This window comes from Phalacrocorax aristotelis, chromosome 9 (genome assembly GCF_949628215.1).
Source record: "Phalacrocorax aristotelis chromosome 9, bGulAri2.1, whole genome shotgun sequence".
Classification (NCBI taxonomy): Eukaryota; Metazoa; Chordata; class Aves; order Suliformes; family Phalacrocoracidae; genus Phalacrocorax; species Phalacrocorax aristotelis.
In genome coordinates this window covers 6358620-6382012 of record NC_134284.1, presented here as the reverse complement: position 1 = coordinate 6382012, position 23393 = coordinate 6358620, and positions in this window count along the sequence as shown.

Genomic DNA, 23393 nt, shown 5'->3' with positions numbered 1-23393 from the left:
CATATTGCAAACACTTTTTAACATAAGAGATCAAGTTTATAATTAGTAATAGTTTGCTTATATTGCAAGAGATCTGAGGGTTTCCAAGTTAAGGAGCTAAAGTGTCATCTTTTATCTACTGTGAGGGATACAAGAAAGCTGTTGCCCAAAGCAGGTAGGAAAACAAAATACACAAAACAGTAGACATTAAACAAACTCGCCAGTAAAATAACAGAAAGTGCCTGTAAAAATTTAATTCCAGTTTTCTTATTTCTTCCCTTTAGTCACAACTATGGTTTGTCCCTTAATGAATTTACTCCTGTCTTATCCTGAATCCATGCCAACCCAGAAATCTGCTTTTATGATTTCTTTTTAGTACCTTTAATGATGCATGCTTTTGTATGCTTTTTACAGCCAGCTATAAATATAATCTGGATTTTTCCATTTAGAAAAATTGTTCTGAATCCTTAAGTATCTTGATTGTTTTCTAGGCTTAGAGAGTCTCATCTGGAACTCTGAAGTCCAAAATATAGATGGAGATGTTCCTTCATTTGTTTCTCAATTTTCAGAAATAAATCATGAGACAATCTCCTAGGTCTTTCCTTCCAATGCTTTTTCAGTGAAATAAATAACAGTTTAGATCAAGGTTAACCAGCAAATTTCATGTAGCTGTATGATTATGAAGCTTTTTTCAAAGTTTTACAAGATGATTCATTGTCTAAACTCCTTCTTCAGAGGCTGGGAAATACTTTTTCAAGATGGATGATGCATGGCAGACTGCTGAGAGCTGGAGTTAAAGGCTATGTGTCGGAGAGTAACAGGATGCTCTACCAGAATGGGAACACTTCAGTATTTTTAGTAATATAAGCAAAGCAATCACACAGCAAAACATCACCTTTTCACAGAGTTGAAAGAGGCTGGAAGTGACAGTGTTAAGGATACCCAATAAAACAGTGAGAATTACCACCATCTATCAGAAAATGATGATTTTTTTTTTCTCCTTTAGTCTTGCTATAATAAATAAATGGGATGTACAAGAGCCCACTGTATAGCAACAATTAGAAAAAATGTATTCATCATAGCAACAACTAGAAAACTGTTATGAGGATTACGTCAATAATTCAGACGGAATTTTTAAGAGTTTGTAACACCCAGTAGATGTAATAGCCCATCCAGAATTTGTCCACAGAAATTTCAGATTTTTCAATGAGATTTAACTCCACCCAGTAACCATGAAGAAATTATTTTCCCATTTGCAGTTAGGCAATGATTAGTATAATGATACTGACGCAGTATCTATTTGTTATTGTATTGAGTCTGGCTGAGATGGAGTTAGTTTTCCCCATGGTGGCCCTCATAGTGCTGTGCTTTGTATTGGTAGCTAGAAAAGTGTTCATAATACACCAGTGTTTTGGCTACTGCTGAGCAACACTCTCACAACGTCAAGGCTGTCTCTAACATTCCCCCCGCCTCCAAAGGGCAGGAGGGTGGCGGTGGGCAAGGTCCTGGGAGAGGGCACACCCAGGACAGCTGACCCAAACCGACCAAAGGGATATTCCAAAGCATATGATGCCTGTTCAACAGTAAAAACTAAGAGAAAGGAGGAGGAGGTGGGGGCATTCGTCATTATGACGTTTGTCTTCCAGAGCAACCCCTATGCGTTCTGAAGTTCTGCTTCCCAGGAAGTGGCTGGACACCATAGGCTGATGGGGAGTAGAGAATAAATATTCTGTTTTCCTTTGCTTCCACGTGCAGCCTTTCCTTTTGCTTTATTAAACTGCCTTTATCTTGACCCCTTGAGATTTTTTTTTTTCTTTTTTTCCATCCTATTTTCTCCCCTTCCCATCCTGCTGAGGAGGGGAGTGGTAGAGCAGCGTCCAGCTAAGGTCAACCCACTACAGTTATTAAGCTAGAAAAAATATAATATTTATATTACTTTGCATATTGGAGAAAATGAATTAAGGTATGTTCTATAGTTCAGATTCCTAGGACTTTAACTATACTGACGTCAAGAAATTTATCTTGCCAAAACAAAAAATATCAGAGTCTTTTTTCTCCTTCTGATTTATTTTTAAGTAATGACAATAAAATGATACGGTTATGCATGTCAGCTGAGCTCTAGGTAGATTATTCAAGTTCTATTTCATTTCAGAAATCTTGTGTCTAAGATGTCAACATGGAAACTTGCTGCAAAGAGGACTCAGACACTGAAGAGGCAGAAATCTGTTTTATTGCCTTTCAGTAATAGAGAAGCTTCTGTAGCTTTTTTGTTTGTTTGGGTTTTTTAATCTGTTACTTCCTCACTCTTTGGGAACACCTGAAAAAATGGCAGGGGAAATTCAAACTGATAGTATAGTCTCTGACTCAGAAACTAGGAGCATTGTGCCTGCTTTAATGTCCTTAATTTAAAAATTCAAAGGGAAAAATGTGAAAAGATGTTTCCCTTTTACACAATGGTGGAGTGTTTGGAAGAGTGTATGAATATGCTGTAGCACAGTGTCCAAAACTGAGTAACGGCACCACCTGGACACACAAGGCTGACTCATGTGTATGGCATTTCTCGCTTCCATTGGAAGGAACTCATCTCTCATAAGTACAGAAAGTACTGTTTCTAACTCAGGAAGGGAATGACATTGCCTTGACCTATTATCCAGCTGCCCAGAGAGTAGTTCACACACAGGTCTGAGACTGTTCTCCCGACCAAAAGGAAGCTTTGGATGAATTGCTCATTCATCATTCCAACATCATTAAATCAAGCTCTTCCTCTGTGTTGTTGCTTTGTAACTCCTCAGTACTAGCAAAGAAGCCAAGTTTAGCTAAGGCTAAGACAAACAAGATAACTTTGTGCTCCAACCTGTTGTTCAATTAGCTTTCAATACTGATCTGTCTGATGGTAAGATCCTGAGTGGAGAAAAGATGAATAGAGTATGTGTTAAATTTTAAGGCTCGTGTGTCTCTTTCAGACTGAAAGGGATCTGTACTATCTTTTTCTCTTCTGCTCTGTATTATCTGGTACCTCTTTTCTCATGCACAAGAACTCAGGATATCATCAAACCGCATACTAAAAATGTACATAGAAGAAACGCTAAAAAAAAAAAAAAACACAGAAAACCGAGAGTGCTCTTCTATATTCTGTGCAGAAAAGTGATCAACAGGACCTCTATATGTACAGCAGCTGGTCTTGACATTCACACCAAAGAGGTGATTTGAACTTGTAATTTTTTTTCCCAAATGTAAGCAAGACTCAATTCATGAAGAAGTTGTTTTAGGACCTGAGCTGAAGATCTCATGAGTAGTGCAATAAAAGTGCAGTAAGATATTCATGTGCTATAGTTTCAAACGTTTAGACATTTGAGTGGAATATAAATTAACTGGAAAAATTAAGTGGAATACTTTTTGTTGGTTTTTTTTAATGTATAATTTCTCAGTATATGCTGATCTGTCTGGCTCATAAACATCTCAGACAGTCCAATTGCTTATGTGGGGTTTATTTTCCATTTCTGGCTAATGTCAAGACTGACAATGTCAAACAAGAAAAAAAAATATTTTTTCAAGATATAAAGTTTCTTCAAGTACTACACAAAAGGTTGAACCAGTTTTCTTTGTAAATTATGACTTGCTTTCTTCTTTATTCCCTTCTTTAAAGAATTGCTTGCCTCAACTGCTGTGTCAATATGCAATATAACGATATTTCCTTTCTCTAAACTGACCTAATTTAATTTTCTATTTTGACAGAACAAAAAATACAAATGTACATTAGCTCACTTTAATCATCACTTAGATTTGTGCTGGAGGTTGGAGACATCATTTGTAGCAATACAGCAGGTCTGAGCTTATTTCCACTGCAACCAACAAAATTACCGCCTGTGACTTTAATGATGCAAATCTAGATGCTGTCAAAATTGCTCTGTAGCTTGACAGAAAAAAAATCCCCATAGAAAACTTTCTCCATATGTATAATATTACAGCTCTAGAATCTGTTGTCTGTCCCCAAGTTGAGACTTCTAAATAAATTTCTTGTCGATCCTGATGACAAAAATGTTGGATTTTTTATAGCATTTGCCCTAAACATTGTTGCTGTTTGTATTCTTTTTATTTAATAATATAAATCAAACTATCTTCAGTCTTATCATGCTCTTAGACACTTATAAGCTAGGACTGAAACAGATATTTTTCTTTATATAGACAGATGTTTTTCAACAGATATTGTAAGGGAAGAAGCTAATTCCAGTTATAGATATTTGGCTAGTTGTGACTCATGTGAATAGGTTTCTAATGGTTCCTAGATTAGATAGGGAAGATTTTTTTCTGAACATCTAATTAGCTGGAATATATATTTGCATATCGGAGCGTAGACAATCTACTAGATTCATCTTAGGTTTTCCCCAAAGGAAAAATTTTACATCAGTGAAAGCTCTTTAGATGTTCATGGCATTTCCACCTTTGTGATTCTACCGTTTTGGGACACAATGGTAATACCTGAAGATCTGAATACTGTTTCAAAGCAAATAAAGCTGAATTAAGTAACTCTAATCCAATGTCTTACATTAGAATAGTTAGTGGTCCCTTATTTCCTTCAAATCTATGAAACTAACAAAATTCTGAGTTTGCCAATCTCTTTTTCTTGTTCCTTTTTTTCTTTAAAAACCATGATTTTATTTTTATTACTTCTCCTGCTCACTTTTCATGGTCTAGGTTTTCTTTACGTCACCCCAGCCCACTTCTATACATCTCCATTCAATTTCTTGTCAAAATGTTCCCTAAGCTTTTGTCCACTTTCCCTATGAATGTATGACTTTAGCCTGAGCTTCCATTTCTTATTTCTAATAATTCCAATCAATCTTTTTGTAGCTGATTCACCTCTTTTACACCCCCCCAAAATAATCTGATTTTTCTTGTATCCTTGCATTCATCGTCTCACTTCTACAACTCCCAAATCTGTTTTCAGTTACTTTTCCAAACTTGGTACTCCAATATTATTGTTATTTGTCTGCCCAAACTATCTTATGTTTCTTCCTTTGTGCTCGTCAACTATTGTTTCAGCCATAATAAATTCCAGAATTAATCCTTTAGCCTTTAGTGTTTGAATATTTTATGGTAACCTTAAATTCTTTGTCTCTTCACAGGATTTTATTTCCTTAATTTCTGTTCAAAATCCCAAGACTTACAAAAGCTCTGTTTTAAACTGTTCTCCTCCTCTTTCTTCTCAGTTTCCTTTGCCTCATTCAGATCATCATCTAGTTAAAACTGCCTTTGGAGATCTGTGCATAAACCATTACTTCATTTTCTGCCAGTTAATCCTCTAATTACATCTTCCTTCACATCCATTCAGTTCAGTTTATTACATCTGTCATCTACACAAACCTCTGCCTCCAGCATTTTACTACAAGCCATCCTTTAAGGATTTTTCTAACTTAGCTTTCAAGTCCTTGCCTTTTTCAGGTGAATGCAGGGAAAAAAAGAAGTCCATCAGTTGTATTGGATGGCAGGAACAAGAGTCAGACTTAGAGAAGGAAAGTATTCTCAGTCCTTCCTTTCCTGATTATTGGCAGAGTGAGATTGTTACAACAGGCAGTGTTGAGCAGGAGAGGAGGGAAGCCATAGCTCAAAATAATATCCTCAGGCGCTCATTAGGAGAACACAAGATCTCTCCTCCAGCGAACTCAGAGTTCTGCCAGACCTTGGGAATATGCAGCTTCCATCTCTCACGGAGGACTAAGACACCCAGTTTATGGAAAACTTGATCTTGCAGTTGTGAGAGACAGAAGCCCTAAAAAGTGGACTCTTTCACCGAGTGGGTTTTTTTTTGTCATGATCTTGCAGGCACTCAGTATGAAGCCTTTTTCTCCCAGAAGGAAGGTGCATCCAACTTGGAGGGGGCAAAAAAAAAAGAAAAAAAAAAAAGAGACAAAGAACACCCAAACCCAAAGAATGGTATATTGCTCTTCCATCCACTTCAAGCATTAAAGCTGAACTTCTGGATTTCTCCCTGTGTCTATATATATATTATTTTATATTATTTTAGCTGTTTGTGGGGAAACAAATTTCTTCATCTTTATTTCTGGATATAATTTAGCTCAGAATACTAACCTAGACTGACCTCATCTGAGAAATAAAGCTTTTTGGATGTTGCTGCAAGGTCCACATAATAATGAACAGATATTTAAGCAAGAAGTACAGGCTATGCTATTTTGACTGTGTCGCCTCTGGTTACAGTAATTGCAGTCAGCTGCAGTACGTCAGCTTATGCCCAACATGCATTCTCCGTGAGGAGGTAGCATTCTGTAAAACGGGAAAACCTCTCAGCAGAAGGAAAGGCTTCTCAAAGCTTCCAGCTGGCAGCAGTGCACCACCACAGCAGCTCAGTGTGTGTCAGGGTGATACTTCCCTGACAGCCAGGCTACCTACATGTCAAAAATATCTGCAGTCCTCCTCATCTACTGGTAGAAGCTATTTCCTTCCACTTTTACTCTCTGACACTTGCAGTCTTAACCATGTTAAAATGGAGGCTCATTCTTTGCAATCAGAAGCTGTAGAAACATGCTACGATTAATGATTAAACAGGGAAATAGCCCATGTTTTAAACACTGCAAGTGAAAAAATATTATGTGCGTGGATTAGCGCAGCCCATTCGTTGGTTACCAGACCCACAAGTCTGCAGTGAGAAGTGGATATCCACCTGACGCCCCAGCTGTTGGAGTTCACATACGAATCTTTGGGTTAGCTGACAGATGTGTAAAAACTCATGTAGACAGACAGCTCCCTGCTAAAGTTGCTCCGCAGCAGAGGAGGTTTGGGTGAATTGTTAGCTCCAGTACACAGACTCTGCTGTGCTTGAGTGATTAGTTTCAGGCAGGGGTATAGACAGGCAAGCATGCTGGACATGAATCTCTCCCGTTCCACCTATTCTGGCACAGTACTTGAGCGGGATAATGTTGGCCTCTCAGACAAGTACGTTAATCTACTTCTGTTATAATAAATGTACGTGTTTGAGCCCACTGAGGAATTTAACTTTTTCTGCAGGCAAAGTTAGAACGGCACACTTTTGGAAATGCTTCCCTCCCCACATTAAATACGACGGTATGGAAGCGGTCTAGCTCGTAATGGCTGTCAGAAGTGTCCAAGTTGTGAGTGAACACTCATGCTCAGCTTTTTCTTCTATAAAGGTAATGAAACAAACTCTCAGCTTAGGTTACTTGTCATAATGCTGAGTGGCTCAGAGCAATTCAGGAACAACAGCTGAGACCACTAAAGGCTGCCACTGCCAGGTCTGTTAATCCTGTCCTGCTGCAATAGCTGGCACTAAATATCATTATACCCTGAGTGACAATTTAAGTAGAAAAAGCGGCATAGAGCCACATTATAAAAGGCAAATACTTCCATGTAAAAGAACCCTTAATCATGAAAACAGAACCTGGCCTCTGAATGTGTTAATTTTTTCACACCAGGACTATAAGGCAATTGCTAAATAATTTTCTTACATTTGATAACATGAACTATGATTTGCATTTCAAAATTAAGAAAGGAGAAAGCAACAGAGATAAGAGGCAACATGTTCTAAATGAAAGATCCAGAGACTTAGATTTATGCAAGGTTCTACTACTGACATACCCTATGACTTTATACAAGGGGTTTCACTCAAGTATCTCAATGTGAAGTACGGTTAATGATATTTTCCCTTCTCCTATAAATTGAAAGAACGGTTTGATAGTGAAGTGTCATATGTGTGTGGCCTTTTCTGCTATCTATAGTAATAACTACATAAGCTCTACTCAGCTTTGATGCCTTTGATATCTCAGTGAAAAATTGAAGGAAATGTTTGGAAAGAAAGGTTTAGGAGGAAACGCAATTCCAGGAAAAGCAAGCAAGGAATTAAGTTTATATCAAAGTCTAAATTAAGCCTAATATATGAGCTTCTAGCTTTTATATACAGTATCTATTAAGTGGAAGAGATGATAAAGGTACCATACATACTAGTTACAGAACTTCTTTCATATTTTGAATAACATAGCCTTTAGTCCAATGAGGAAAAGTACACAATTATTTTCACTCTCATGCTTCATTAGTCCACAGATATAGACATATGCAGACACACATTCACCCACACAAATCTGGTCTTTCTAATAATTTCTTATGGCCTTAGGAAAATATTCTTCTGTTCAGCCTAATTTTTTGAAAGAACATTCATGAATATTGCCAGTGGAAAATCAAACAGACATAGCTTCTTGCAAGGAAAACACTATAACCAATATCTTTCTCAAGTGCTCGCTGCTGCTGCTTCAGCTGTCAAAGTCAGTGGTGCACTGCAGCATTGAAGGTAATTTCCATTTAGCGGTAAAAGCTGTTTTCCTCAATTTTTTGGCTTCTTTGTCTTTTGCCTTCTTTGCCTTTCTACTTGCCCCCTATCCATCTAATACCACTCAGATGTCATTGGCACACTTACATTTACCACACCCCAGTGATTCCTATCCACCTACATGACATGCCTATAGCACAAATGCTGATGATGCATTATATGTCCAGCACTTTTTGTCGCAGTGACATTCCTCAACAAAGTACTGCCTAGGGGCAGCTGCTGGTTCACAGCCACTCTCTTATGCAGCAATTATTCAGTTCGATTACATGTTGATGATAAGCTATTAAAAAGCACTCACGCAGGACTCTTTATTTACCAACAATCATGACATTCTTTTTTTCCTTCTTCCATCCACAAATCTAATTGGAGACCAAAAAAAAAAAACCAAACCATTTGACAAGTTCTCAAAATGCTTGGATTAATTAATGAATGAAAAAATATCTGTATTAGCTATAGTGTTTCTAAAACAAAAGCTCAGAGAAAGTGAGAGAAAGAGCAAAATAAAGAAAATAATTGTATTCAAAAAGACATGTTCTGTAAATAACGTGTCCCTTGTGTTTTAAAATTAATTTAGAAATAGCAGAATGATAAATACATGCATAAATTTCAGGGTTTTAGGTCCTATATTGATGAATTAGCCAGATACCAAAAAATCTGAATAGAATTCTGGTGGGCAAGATAAAGCTAAAAAACAAAACAAAGCACCTCAGTTATCTAGCTAGTACCACTCAGTATGTGGTAAAGTCAGGGAGAACCTCAAATCACCCCTCTATATTATATAGAGACATCATTCAGAACTAGCTGTCTTGATTTATTGCCCTGGGAACTAGAATAAATGCCAAATTTCAATTTCTTAAAGACTCTTGTGTCTTCAAAAAGGGAGTGGAAAAAGAGAAAGGAAAATGTTGCGGATTTATAAAATGATCTTATATTTAAAGCTTTCTATTTTAGAGATATAACAGAAAGGGAGGGCCATAACACAGTCAGTATCTTGGTTATATGGCAAATATAAAATGTTAAAGTGTGTTAAAATGAGAAAAAGAAACCCAAAGCTACTGGAACCTGTAAGTAGTTCAGAACAGACAGCAGAATAACTTACTTAAAACTGCTAGACCTGGCAAAAAGATGTAAGACTCATAAGTGTATTTCAGAGTTCCAGGTGTTTTATTTAACAACAAACAACCCTAACAGTTTTATTTTAAGGGCTTCGTAACTGTTCAATATATGATCAAGCATGAAATTAATGTAAAGAAATATTTGTTCTTGAGTCAAGTAAATGAGTAAGACCTTAAAATCACACTTCTTTATTAAAGGTCACTTCAAGCTAGAACTGTCAATAAATGACTAACCTTTTAAATCAATGAGCATATCGCATTAGGACTGCAGACAGGTGAAGTTCTTCCAGGCGCAGCAAAATGCCCCGCTTCTCTAACCTGTAACCCAGTGGCTTGATCTAGGTATGTGTATCAGATAAGAACTGTAAGTCTAAGTCCTCACTTTAGGCTAAAAGCTCCCAGTCTTATGTGTTGTGTAACACATGAGGTAAAACATATCAGTTTGTGCAGGGCTGATTCTTTTATGGTAGAATTCTATGGCTCCTAAAAGCGAAAGGAGGAGAAACTATACCACACAATCAGTAGCCTTCTTGGAATGGCAAAGTAAATTAATAATAACAACAGTAACAACAACAATAATAATCACCATAATAACAATAATAATAATTGCAGGAGTGCCCTTTGAAACGGTTGACATTTTCAGAAATTTGTCTATGTGCGTTAAAGCTACTTAGCTTAGCAAAGGTGCAAGTCAGTTCTATAATTGCAGGTTTATGCATATAGGTCTCCCTGCACAATGTGTAAGAGGGCAGTGCAGCAAATCTGAGGATGAAGAGTATACAAACAAGAAAAATATCTAAAAGTTAGACACTGCAAGGTTATTCCCAAGGGTCTTCTATAGAATTATTCTTGAGTCCCAAACCTACAAAACAAACAGATCCTGAACTGAAGCCCATAGTTACCACCTCTTTTATGGATATTTACAGAAGGCATTCATAAAATACCTGAGCAGCTTTCAGGTAAACCATTTTGCCATCTAAAAGTCAGTAGTTGCTTTGATTCTTCCTGTCTTTTTTGTAGCCTGATTACAAGATAGCCTAGCTGTTCTGCCAAGTGGAAGAAAGGAAAACCATTACTAAAATGTCACTCTGACCCCATTCAAAGAATCAAAGACTTTTCAAAGAATCAGGTCTTGAAGTAAACCCAACGATGATCAGCCTTTGATTAATGCAGTTTATTTTCTCCTCTTGAAAGAGCTGGAGCCCTAGTGGAGGTAATGAACTGCTCCTGCTACTGTGCATCAGCAATATCCAGTAGCTTTGAGCTGAATACTGTCAGTACAAATGAATTGGCATAAAAGCTCTATCAGCCAATTCCATGTTCTTATCTTTTTTTATATACGACTGAGATATTAACAGACAACAGGGAGAAGGCAGCTGGACCACACAAAGTCATACAATGTCAGTCACAGTTGGAATATATGGAAGGGAGTTATTTGATATATTTACAGAATTCAGCATAGAACCATAGGGACAGAACACTTTGCCAAAGGATTAGAACTTAATGGTTTTTGTAGATTCAGCTGCAGACATATTTTTATCCCACTGGAAAAAATATGGATGAAAATGTGTTTAAAATTAATTAAAGAATTTAAACAAGACAGATGCTTCTAGTATTCTTATTCTTTTTCCAGTTTTTTAGAAACTGTGAAGAATTAAAATCAGAACAGTCTAAATTTAGAATTGTTACCAAATTTGTTCTTTTACTTTATAAAGGAGAAAATTAACAAAGTTTTTCTTAGCCGTCTGTTGTTCACCTCCTCTAATTTACTATTTCATAATGTATGTAGTCAGATTAATTAAATCTTGTAATTATTTTTTAAATTCATTCCTTAATTTTGTTTTTAGGTGAAGGTTGCTTAAAATATGATTAAATGTCTGTTTTAATAAACTTGTAGCTTATTTGTTTCACATGACCATTTTCAAACTAGAGAGAGTGCAAAAGATTCATATTTATTTTGATTTATATGGTAGAGTGCACATTACTTAATGTCACTCTTCAGTTCTTTCCCAAGTGACCTACCTATAGTGGCATGCTCAAAAAAACACATAACCTTCAATTTTCTGAAGTTTATATAGGGGGAAAAAATCCCAACAAGGAATACAAGATGAAATTAATTGAGTGTTGGTCCATAAAACTTAAATAAAATTTTTTAAAACACATAAAATTAAATGTGTTTTGGGCACTGTAATCATGCAAAAAAAACAAGTCTGAGATAAGTATTAACAAAATGCTAATCTCCGAAGCACTTCTTTTATTTCAAGTTATTATAAATTATAAAAAAAAAAAAGCTTCAGAATATCTTTTGGATGTTTTTGGAGTATAGGCACATATCTCAGTAGTTAAATAATCATCAGACTTTTTAATGACCCAGCACCTTCTGGATGATGTCTTGGTCTAGAGAGAGCCATCCAAGATCGCCAGTGTCACTTGCCTCAGCAGCTCCGTGTGCAGTGACATCTCACTGCACTTCATAGAGGTTTACGTTCTGAGGGGAGAGCTGTACTGCTGAGCCAACAGGCTTTGCAGAACCTGACAGTTCCTATGATGGGGGCGTAACAGGGAAAAACTACAGCCAGACTGTTCAGATGAATCAGGAGTGAAGAGGAACAGGCTTTGTACAAACATTTATGCACTTAACTGTAACCCCTCACCTCAGGCAACATGACCCTCTTTGGGGAAACAGAGGAATTTCAATAACTGAACAGAGGACTTTGAATAAGTGAACTTTGTATCGTCCTGATTATGCAATAAAAGGTTTCCATGTTATAAAGACCTGTCAGTCTATCTGAAATTGTTTTCTGCTTCCAGAAGGAAAAATTATAATCTCCCAAGAATTTTCATTAATATAGTTTAGCATTATTTCAAGCTGCTCCTTGCAAGAAAACAATCAGAATTGTGGCAAAACTCTTACTTAAGAAAAAGGTCATCATGCTACACTATAGCGAAGAAATTATCTACTTGATAAAATGCAGCATCAGAAGTTTTTGGAACAGAACTAGCAAAATATAGATCTTCTGAAAGAAAAAAAGAAAAAGAGCAGTTTACTTACACCGTAATTTGTACGATCAACACTTCTATGTCTGACAGAATGTAAACTGAAATATATAGAATAGCAATGTAGAAATTTCTGTATATAGCTCTGCTGGGTAAAATCTTTCCTTAAAACTTAAATATGTATCTTCAGCTTTATGTCATGCTAGAGTAACTATCAGTCTTTAGGGTAATAAAAATCAAACTAAACCCTAGTCAACTTTCTTGCTTCCAGTAACTACAACTTATGGCAATAAACACTTATCTTTCAAGTTTTGTGTGCAGCAACAAATTTTTTTTTCATTTATTGCTTCTAATATATCAGAAAACTACTTAGAAGCATACAATTTGCAGGCAATGTAATATATCTAAAATTTGTTCCTTGAACTCTGTATTTTGTCTTTCTTAAAAATGTGGTTTTTGTGTGTGTTTGTGTAAACTCTTGGAGAGGAGGGAGGCTGTGAGATACCAAAATTCCAGTTAATAGTATATGATGCAGTTAATTGGCTTGGACTTAAAACACGGGTTTAAATGTCTGGCCACATGTGGAAGCAGGAAAATTAGAAATTTAAGGAATATGTTTTTATTAGGATGCTGGGGATAACAGAGAGAGACAGAGAGAGACTTTTGCCTTGCCTGCAAGATGGTTTAGGGGAACAGCTCATTTGGAAAGCAAGCTGTAAGCCTTTCTGGGTGAAAAGCAGGGTACTATTCCCCCAGGATAACACTAAATCTACAGAAGATGCTTAAGGCAGCTGAAGTACAGCTTTGTGTAAAATTGCAAATGATCTGAGTAGTCTGTTAAAGACAGTCAAGAAAGAGATTGGGAAGAAATTTACAGCTCATCACAATTTGAAATTTGAGAAGAAGATTAAGGAGCAGAACCAGCAGCACAAGGTTCAGCATTGTGCCCTTGCACGTATTCTGTATTCAGCACCTGTGGTACAACAAATTCAGGCAAGAAGTACTAATTGGTGTATAAAAGCAAGTGCAGTAGCATTTGAGCAGGGAAGTTAGAAGGGCGGTGAAAGGCAGCTCAGGTTAGGTTGATGACAGGGAAGAAAAAGTCAAACATAAATACTACCTCTTGAGTAAGACCCTTTGATTTATCTAAAGTATTGTCTTCAGAGGAAAGCATTTCAGGAAAAACAAGAGCACTTAGTGAGTTCCTTTTCAGCTGTTAGCAAGATATGTACCGATAAAGGCTTTGACCTTGGGATCGGGATAGGTACCTGGTGTGCCCAACAGTCCGCGTCTAGTGCCATCTGTACTCTCACCTCTTCCCTGCATGCTCCCTTTAGAGAAGAGCTAGCACAGGTGAGTAGGACATCCTCTCAACTTTGATGGCCCTGAGTGTAAACAGAATAATCACAAAAAATTATGAAGGGGTTTCAGTGGTAACTGGTCCAGGCTGATATCTAGTCAAGGCTGTGTCACAGTCCTTCAGAACCTTGGCCAGTGAAAGTGACGTACAGTGGGAACAGGAGGCTGGCATCCTAGAAACCCAGGGTGACATGTCTCTTATCAGGCTCTTGTGAGGACACCTATGACTTTCTTAGATTGGACAGTAGTGTAAGAAGTATTAAATGAAAGCCTTGCTGTAGGAAATAACAGGACCTCCCAATGGGTCCAGAAGTTACTAAGAACATTGTTGAACCCCCAAACTTAGCTGTTTTGCTTAGACTAGAAGCCTAAACCGGTATATGGCAGTGTTTGAGAATGCAGACACAACTGCAGTTTTTAAATTGATACAATTGTCTAGTTGTGACATTGTGATTGAACCACTAATTCACTCTCCCCATGCTGGTCTGACTACCTCAGGAGACATTCATGTCCTTTGAATGGAGTCAGGGAGAAACATTTACACCACCAGTCGATCCACTCAAGTGTTGATAGCTGTTTAAAGTGTAGGCCACCCTCTGGTCCCCTTTGTGGTGAGATAAAGTCAGCTTCTTTGCTACAGCTGTGGTCAGTCACACCCTGCATTATTCCCTGAGCCTCATGGGCACATCATCCTTGCTTATCTCCTCTGAGATTTCTTCCATTTTAGGGATTTATTTGTCAGTAACACACTGGAGCAAATCAAAAGACACATTATTAGTCCTAGAACTGATAGTGAATAAAAGAGTATTATTGCCATATCTCAGTCATCAGTGAGACATGATCTTCTGAATCTAGTCATTAGCAGAGAGCAGATATTTCTAGATAAGCAAACTTTGATGGTCAGTTCCTGTGCCATCTGTTGTCATCACAAACTGGTGATGTTTTTACAGATCCTGACAGTGATGCTTACCAAATGTGTTTCACTCAGACATATAAACAAGTCTGTAATTACTGAAGTCAAATATGTATGTTAGGACATCAAATACAAATGCAAATGTTGCTGTTAATGTAGAGCACAGATTCAACATTAAAGAACCTTAGTTTTTTACATTTAAATTTATGAATATAGTAGAGTGACAATAAAGCAAAGCTTTGTAACAAAACTTAGGTACAATAAATTTGCATAGACTTGGCATTAGCTCCTGACTTCCTTCATGTAGTACTTTAGTATTTGCATTTAATGTCTTAAATTGACAGTTGCAAAAGAAGTATTGAATGTTATACAACCTACCCAAATAAAGATAGTGAAGTGAAACTGGATTCACAGCCACTAAGAAACTATTTTTGATTGTCCGATAGCTAACGTGATTTCCAATACATTACTCAGAATTTTAGTAGTTCTTTGAAAGTTACAAGTCCTACTAGCTAACATCCTTAATAAGGTTTAATTACTGGTATGACAGAGATTATTCGAGTTCAGGACACTTAATGCCCAGCAAATTTACCTCCTTAAAGGGCAGGTGTGGAAGTTAGCTGTTCCACTTAGAAGACTGTCTTTCACAGTATTTCACAGCCTTTCACACTCTTGGCATGGGAACCACAAAGGTAGCCTACCTTTCACAGGTAAAGGCGATAGCTTAACGAGGAAAGTTTCGTGATGTTATTGAATAATTTCTGCAAGTACAATTTCTGCGACTTGGAATTTCTAAGTTGTTGTAGCTAAGTGTTATAATTAAGTATCAATCAGTGAGATAACTGAAGTAGCAGTTCTTGCATGAGCAAAGGTGAAACATCTCTGTTCTGTTGGTTAGTAAAAAGAAAAGACGAGAAGTTTCAAAGAAAGCTTTGACATTTCCTTTAGTCATTGGAATTCCCAGAAGCCCTGAAACTATAGATACAGGATTCTGACAGCTCTGATTCTGGTCTAAATAACCTTCACAGAGGAGCAGAAACGAATAGGAACCAGACCTGCAGCCACACTCCCCATGAAGTCTTGTTAGTTCATGATCAGACACTCTACCAGAACAGTAAGTTTATATGGTAGATGAAGCCATTTTTTCAGCTTTCTTACTGGGAAGTCTTGAATTATTGCAAAGTACAGAACTAAGTTATAGAAACCATAAAAATATATTTATTTTATTTATTGTGCCTTGCTAATAAGACATAATGTAAAGCATACTGGAATACCTGCAGAATATGCTTCATCTCTCAAGAATTATGGAGATCTTGAGAGCTTGAGAGCTAAGGCACTTAGTTCACCCTTCTTTACCACAGGCAGTCTGATCACCACATTTATAGATTGAGCAATTAAGCATGAATACATTTAGATATTTATGTCCATTTTTTAATTAAAAGAGCTTCATGGAAAAAAATACAGATTGCCAGTCTCTAAAAGTAGATTCCTATTGTGGAATCCAGAGTCTTCACATAAGATGAGAAGACCTTGATATAATGTTTGGAGGTGGTATGTACTTCAGAATAATCTTAATCTGAATGGTTTTTAAAATCTGCCAGCTGGATTTGTCTAGTAAGAAATGGTGCATTTCTCTCCCCAAGGCTTGCATATCTTAGTAAGGAACATTTCTCTACGGGCTGGGGATTTTTTTTAATGATTCAGGAAGTCCATATTCATAGCTCTCCAAGCGTAGAAATGAAGGTAGTAGGAAAAGCATTGTACTTGTTTCGCCAAGGAAAATTAGTCTCTTTAGCAGAGACTGCCGTCAAGTTGCAGTGCATACTCCTTTAGTACATTTAGCCGTTTCTGTTCCTAAGGGAGCCTGTGAAGATCCAGACTGTGTCTCTCTATACCTGCCAATCCCTCCATTGTTTCAGATCTACAGTATTCTTTCAAGAGGAATGAGTTACATTGTCAGAATCAATTGTGTGCAGGAGTTTCTTTTGTTGTGGTGACTTCCATATTGATACGTTCTATCCCAATGTAAGAACATTTTAACACTATAGCTAGGACGAGGGAAAATAGTTGATGTAGTGTTGTTATGGTGGTGTAACTTTAGTTAACAATCAGAGATTCTACCATCGTTTTAAAAATAGTGTTTGGGTTCATAAGTCAGGGGGTTGCTTTTAAACTATTTTCCAGTATATTCCCTTTTCCTCACATTGTACATGAATTTTCTCAAATCTATGTAACTCTACTTCATTTTGGTTTTATAGCCTTCTATTCCAACTATGATTTTCCCTCAGAAAGCTGCTTGGGACTCAGTGCCTTGCAGTTCTCAGTGCCTTGGAAAATACGGCAAGTGCACTAGCATCTGGCACCTGGTGTGTTTCTGAGTGATTCTGTCCAGCCTATTCTAAGCGAATATTCACTTTCATGATTGCTTCAGTCTCAGCTTCTACAGCTGTGCCCTCATCGTTTGCAGTTAGACACACTGAAATTCTTTCTCATCAAACGAATTTTTGGTCTTTTTATTAGATCTACATTTTTATTCAGCTTGGTATTCCACATATTCTAGGAAAACAGCACACCAAAACCCTAACATTTACTCTAAACAAATGTCCATCAATAGATACTGTGACATTCTGTATATTAGAAATTCTGGTTTTGCTGACTTTCAAGACAAGAACCAGGTTAATTCCTGTAGTTTAATTACTCTCTGCACAGAAAGTACAGAGGTTTTCCATGCTTTCTTAAATTATACATCCTTGCTTCATACCCAGATTAGAAACTCAACTGTTTTATAAAATATTACTTTTTGTGTTACTCAGATGTCACTCACAAAAATATTGGATGAGTTTGACTGAGGCTGTCTTCATTGGTCAGGTTCTGTTTTATGAAATTAAATTAACAGTACTTTAGAAAATAATAACAGCAACAACCCCATGTTTAGTTCAACCTGCTTATGTACATAATTCATGATTTTATGTGCCATTGTTAATAACAGAACTAATACAAAATGATGATTTTGGCAGTCCCTATGACTCTATAACTAGTCATAAATGGAAATCAGCTCCAGCCCTGTCAGACCTAGTGCTCAGAATCTCCATATTGTATTTTGTTATTTAGAACTGTCCTGATACGTACGTTGTGGTTCAAACTAACCCTACTATTAAATAGACGGATTAACCTAGCTCAGCATCAAAGTGTTACTTTGCTTTTCCTAAGACCGATTGTTATTAAGCATTTTAAAATAGTAATGTAACTTTACAAGGGTGAACTCCATTTGACCTTACTGTAGACATATGGCCACAATAATAAAATATTAAAAAGAAAATATTTTTAACATGCAGCTGTTTCTCTTCAATCTTTTCCATTCAGTAATTCCCCTCCCCCAATCTGAAGTATGTTAAGTCTCATTAATAAACCATAAATATAATGTTAACTTGGCATCCTTATCTCCTGTAGAAAGATTAAAAATCAGGGGAAAAAACAAGCTGCAGACTAAAGCAAAAACTTTTCAGCTGGCACAATATGAAAATATGCCAAGTTCTGTGGCAAGATCCCAATAGACAGATCTTTCGGGAATACTTCTGATGTGTTACTCCACCTTAAAAATGTAACTAAAAGATTGGTATAATTTGTCTTTAATTATATTCTTGAATACAATGATTTTTACAGGTATTTTCTTTCAGTTGATATTTTCTTTCTAACTGCTGCATGGGACAACGCATCACAGGTAGAAATATTTCAAAACGTTAAGTATCATAGAGTGTAAATAAGTTGCCTGCCTAGAAGGGGGGGCTGACGTTCAGTAAAGTATACATACGAAAGTTGTAAGAACTCTCTCAAGAGTACCAAAAATCTTTGTAATATTGTCTTTGACTCCAAAGTTGCAATAACAGTCTATTGCGTAACAGAATTTGTAGAGCTGTAGCTTCAATTGCAAGAATAGAGACACTGACGGGCCTTCAAAACAATACCTCAGTCAACATTGCCCTTGTACAGAAACTTCATTTCATGACTTAGCAAGCTATTTATGACCTATAATTCCTTATCTGTGTTTTTGAGCTGCGGTTTCACCATTCCTTAAGAAGGTAAAGAAAATAAAGCACATTGATATTGTTAACATTTCAGAAAGTACAATGCTGATGGCTGCAGATAGAAAAAAATGGACAGCTGTGTTATTGCTAAGGTTATACATTAAGATAACACCTAGATATGAACTGAAGAAGACCTAGGGTGGGGTTTAAGCTCAGAGAGTAGCTTTCCTTTAAAATCTGTCAAGACAAATATTAATTTATTCAATATAGTTCATCCTGCCCTCATGTATGCAATTAAAGTACTTCCAAAAGTGGTTTTGTCTCTCTGTTGACTGTAAATGGGACCTTTACAAAGTTCCAGACTTCCCATCTATAGCCATTATAAAATATACAGAAAAAAGTATTATTAACCTATGTTTAACAATTTAGCATATGGGAGATGCACTCTATGTCTCAAATAGTATGTGATTCCTTGGTAGATGCCTATAGGAAGTAGAGTTGTTTGTCAATAACTAATTTCTGGTTCATCCATATAATGAAAACTATCAGGCCAACTATATATTTATATACATATATTTATTTACACATGCACATATGTATTTCCTCTTCCGCTGCATGACGAAGGCACACACAGTGAGTTTCCCAGAAAGTATCCTGGAGAGTGTATGGTATGAATAGCTAGAAAGCAGTTAAAGCTGGTATGTATGTAGGGACAGGGGAGAACAATCATGTAGAATATCGGTAGGGTGAACATTCAATCAATGAAGCAATGAAAGAGTAGGAAGACATTTTCAGATTTCTTATCTTTGTCCTCTGTTTTTTATTTTTCTTCAGTATGCAAGCCACTTAGTTTATTTATCTGCTACTTTACTTTTCATTATTCTTAAAATACACCTGTTGCAGTTCAAAAGGAGACTACTTCTCAGGTGAAATGCTATTATCACAGTATGTGATTGAGGGATTCTCTGTCAACTCAGAATATTAATAACTTTGATAACTTGTATCTGTTTACCAAGGTGATCCATGGGAACCTCTTTTGAAATCTTTGGAGGAGGGAGAAAGGAACTAGGTATGTTCCTGGAACACAGAACGTCCACCTCACTTGACCATTGCAAAGAAAAATACACTGACTGTAAAAGTACTTCAGTATGAACTTGAAATTGTTGCCACTTTTGTGAGAATGAGATTTGCAAGTGTTTTACTTGCTTATCGTGTCTTATGTGATTTATACTTCTACTCCAAACAAAAGTAAAACTTCATGTCTAATATGTGCATTGGTGAAACTTGATCCTGCACAACTGCAATCTGTTTAGCATATTGAAGAAAATCCAACTGGATATACCTGTTAAAGCCATAAAAGAATTTTATAGTTCTTTTCTAGCCTAAATCAAGTTGTCTTGCAAAGATGAAAGCAAACTTAACATTACTATTATATGAAAAGTTTTTTTAATATATGAATGATAAAGAAAAAGTTCTGTCTCACTGACTTCTGGGGAAGTTTATTTTTAATGGAAATAAATTCAGGGTAGAAAAGAAAGCTTCTCTACAAGGGAAGAAAAACCTGCATTAGGAGTAAAAGTATATGATAACCATTTGTCACAATAAAGGAGCATATTATTCTAGATATTCCCAAATGTTTTCTGAGATTAATTTGTTTGTACTCACTGATGGTAGCTGAAAAATTATACATATGATATATCTCCAACCTTCTGTTAAAAAAAGTCAATATATATATATATATATTCTTGTATATCAATGTGCGTTGTGTTGGAAAGTCTAAATAAAATTATTATTTCTTCACACATGGTCCCAAAGTTTCCTTTTTTCTTGTTCACTTTTTATTTTCTCTCTCAGGATTACTTTTCAACCTTTATGGCAACAAATCAATGCTGATCTCTGGTTCCTTACTTTGTTACTGTATGAAGTTAGGTCATAACAGTTTAGACAAAGACCAGTAGACTATTTTACCAATATTAATGTTTGAAAGGTCTCAGAACTTTGAACTATGATTTGTGTTTTCAGTCAGGTGATGACTAGCTCTGAAAGTAGTGTCAGCATGAAGAATCTAGATACCAAAAAGTACCTTAGCAATTTTCAAATGTTTGCCTCTTGGGGTATTTAAATAGATTAGACAGCCAACCTCTACCCTTTCCAATGGGTGTTTAGATGTTTCTGCTGTTGCAAAATCTGCTCTAAATCAATCAGCATCTTTGAATGTCTAAATTTCATGTAAACGCAAACGTATAATTTAGAGAATATTTTTCTCTAGAAAAGATTATTTGTACTCCAAAGTGTTCAGATCCAGAAGACAGGAACAGTCTGTTATATTCCACTGATACATGCTCAAAGTACATTTTCATGTCTTTTACTGTAGATTCAAAACTCAAGGCCCAGTAAGGCTCTTGCTTATCAAGATTAAGATTATTCATGGAAGGGAACAGAAACGGAAGGGAACACAGTCCAGTTAAAGATTCATTAGTTTAAATATGAACTGAAATGCATAGTTTCATAATCATAGGTTCATAAACACATTATGAAAACTCTAGTAATCATGAAATGCCTAGGAACAGTTTGCAAGCCCAGTAAGATCGGTATGATCAACATGGATACTTTATTTAAGACAGAGAAACAATAAGGAAACAATTACCATATGTTATTGTAACATACCAGTTATTATGGAATTTCTGTCACTGGATACTGAATATTAGGCTGAAGACATCATAAATGTCATAAGCACAGTTGACTTTAAGGCAGGAGAATGAGATAAGTGACCTTTTAAAGTCACTTTTGTATCTATAATTCTACCTTGGCCTGACTAAAAATAAAATTCTTACATGGTTTAAGATAAATTTTTAAGTGACTTATGCTTTTAGCCACCACTGACTCCAGATGATATTTCATTTTGCCCTTTCAGAAAATTTGACCTTGAGACTAATCACATTGTCACTCTCCAATAGTACCTGATGTCTTGCTTTCACCTATTGAAGGATGCAAGCAGCAGACAGACAGGATTACATCTAGGTCAAGTAGATTAAGACTTAACCTTTTGTCCCCGTGGGATGTTAGATACACCTGTGTTGACAAACATGTATACTCAATGCTGCAAGAAATATTAGCTGTTTTGAATATCAATTTTCTACATTTTCAGAAAATGCATATATTTCCAAGCAAGCAACTGTCTGAGGGTTTTTAATATTGAATCTCCAGGGACAACTACTGGGTGGTCCCTGATAACAGCCACTTGTCAGAAATGTGCAGCTTTTGCTGTCTGGGTGTTTGTATTGGTTTCATACTGTTTTCTTTGTAAAGTTTAGATGTATATCAACTTTGGCTGGTCCAGAACTCCTTCAGATGCATGGTATGAAGTACAGTAGGGTAGAACTTTAAAGAAAAAATGGCAGAATAATGGAATTTATTGGGATTTGTTCACGAATATAATTTATCATGTGCCTTAGGGTTCCCTTGAGATTTTTTTTTTAAGATCAAAGACAATATTTTCACTATAGAACATATCATGTTAAAGAAATGTCTAAGTTAAAGAAAACCTTACATAACAAAGTCTGGGCATGGAATTAGATGAATTAGATGCTGAATTTTAGTGATGAGTATTTGTAGCAATTAGACAGGGATATTCTGCTAAAAATTGGCACGCCTTATAATGTTCGCCAAAAAGACAAATTTTTACATATTCCATGGCAATTCCACCTTGCAGTTCCCAGATCATAGAGCTCCTCATAAATGTATAACCAAATTAAGTTATATACTAATTAATGCAATATACTGTGGTTGGACAGTAAAGTACAAGTGAAGATAATAGAAGGATGTCTGAACTGGCAGTTCTTTTCTAACTAACTTCTTAAATAAGTGTGATAAGATTAAATAGCTTATTTTAACATATTCATTTTGTGTCCTGACTTTGGCAAATTATTTTAGATATTTGTGAAATGTCAGAGTCTAGCCCATAAAATGTTGTGTCAAAAATACTGTCCATTCAGCACTATGTTCAGCTCTTGAGTAGAAGGGACATAGCACAGATAAGGAATGATTTTGTCAAACCTTTAGTTAAATTTAATTGCATGTAACAACCAAGTAAATTGTTTATGTCAACATATGAAGTAACAGTCATATCACTAAATTACCTTGGCTGGCTGTTGAAGAATGTTTCATTTGCCTAAATGAGTATTTGTTTATAGGTAGACAGAAGGTCATTAATAAAAAAGTTTTGCCTGTAGTTTGATAGTCTGTAATTTTTTTTCAGTATCAGATATTAATAGATAATATGATGAGACTACTGATCCTCTGTCCTTCAGGAATTAGTTTTTAAAATCTGCCAAGATTTGAATATAAAAACATGAAAATATGATTTTATGTACAATCACTTTAGAAAAGTTTTAATAAGCCCTTCATGTTACTGAATTCACTTTATACAGATTCCCTTACAGTCTACCTTGCATATCTCCAGTATGATTTCAACTGTTCATATTTACTTCATGTAGTTACAGGTAAGTAAATGTATTAACATGCTGTATGTTCAGAGGAGTAACTTTCCACAATAACAGTAAATATATACCTTTAACAAACAAGTGAGGTAGTGGGAGTTGCAGCCCTTAATTATAAATGTGAGAGAATTCATATAGACATTTTCCCTG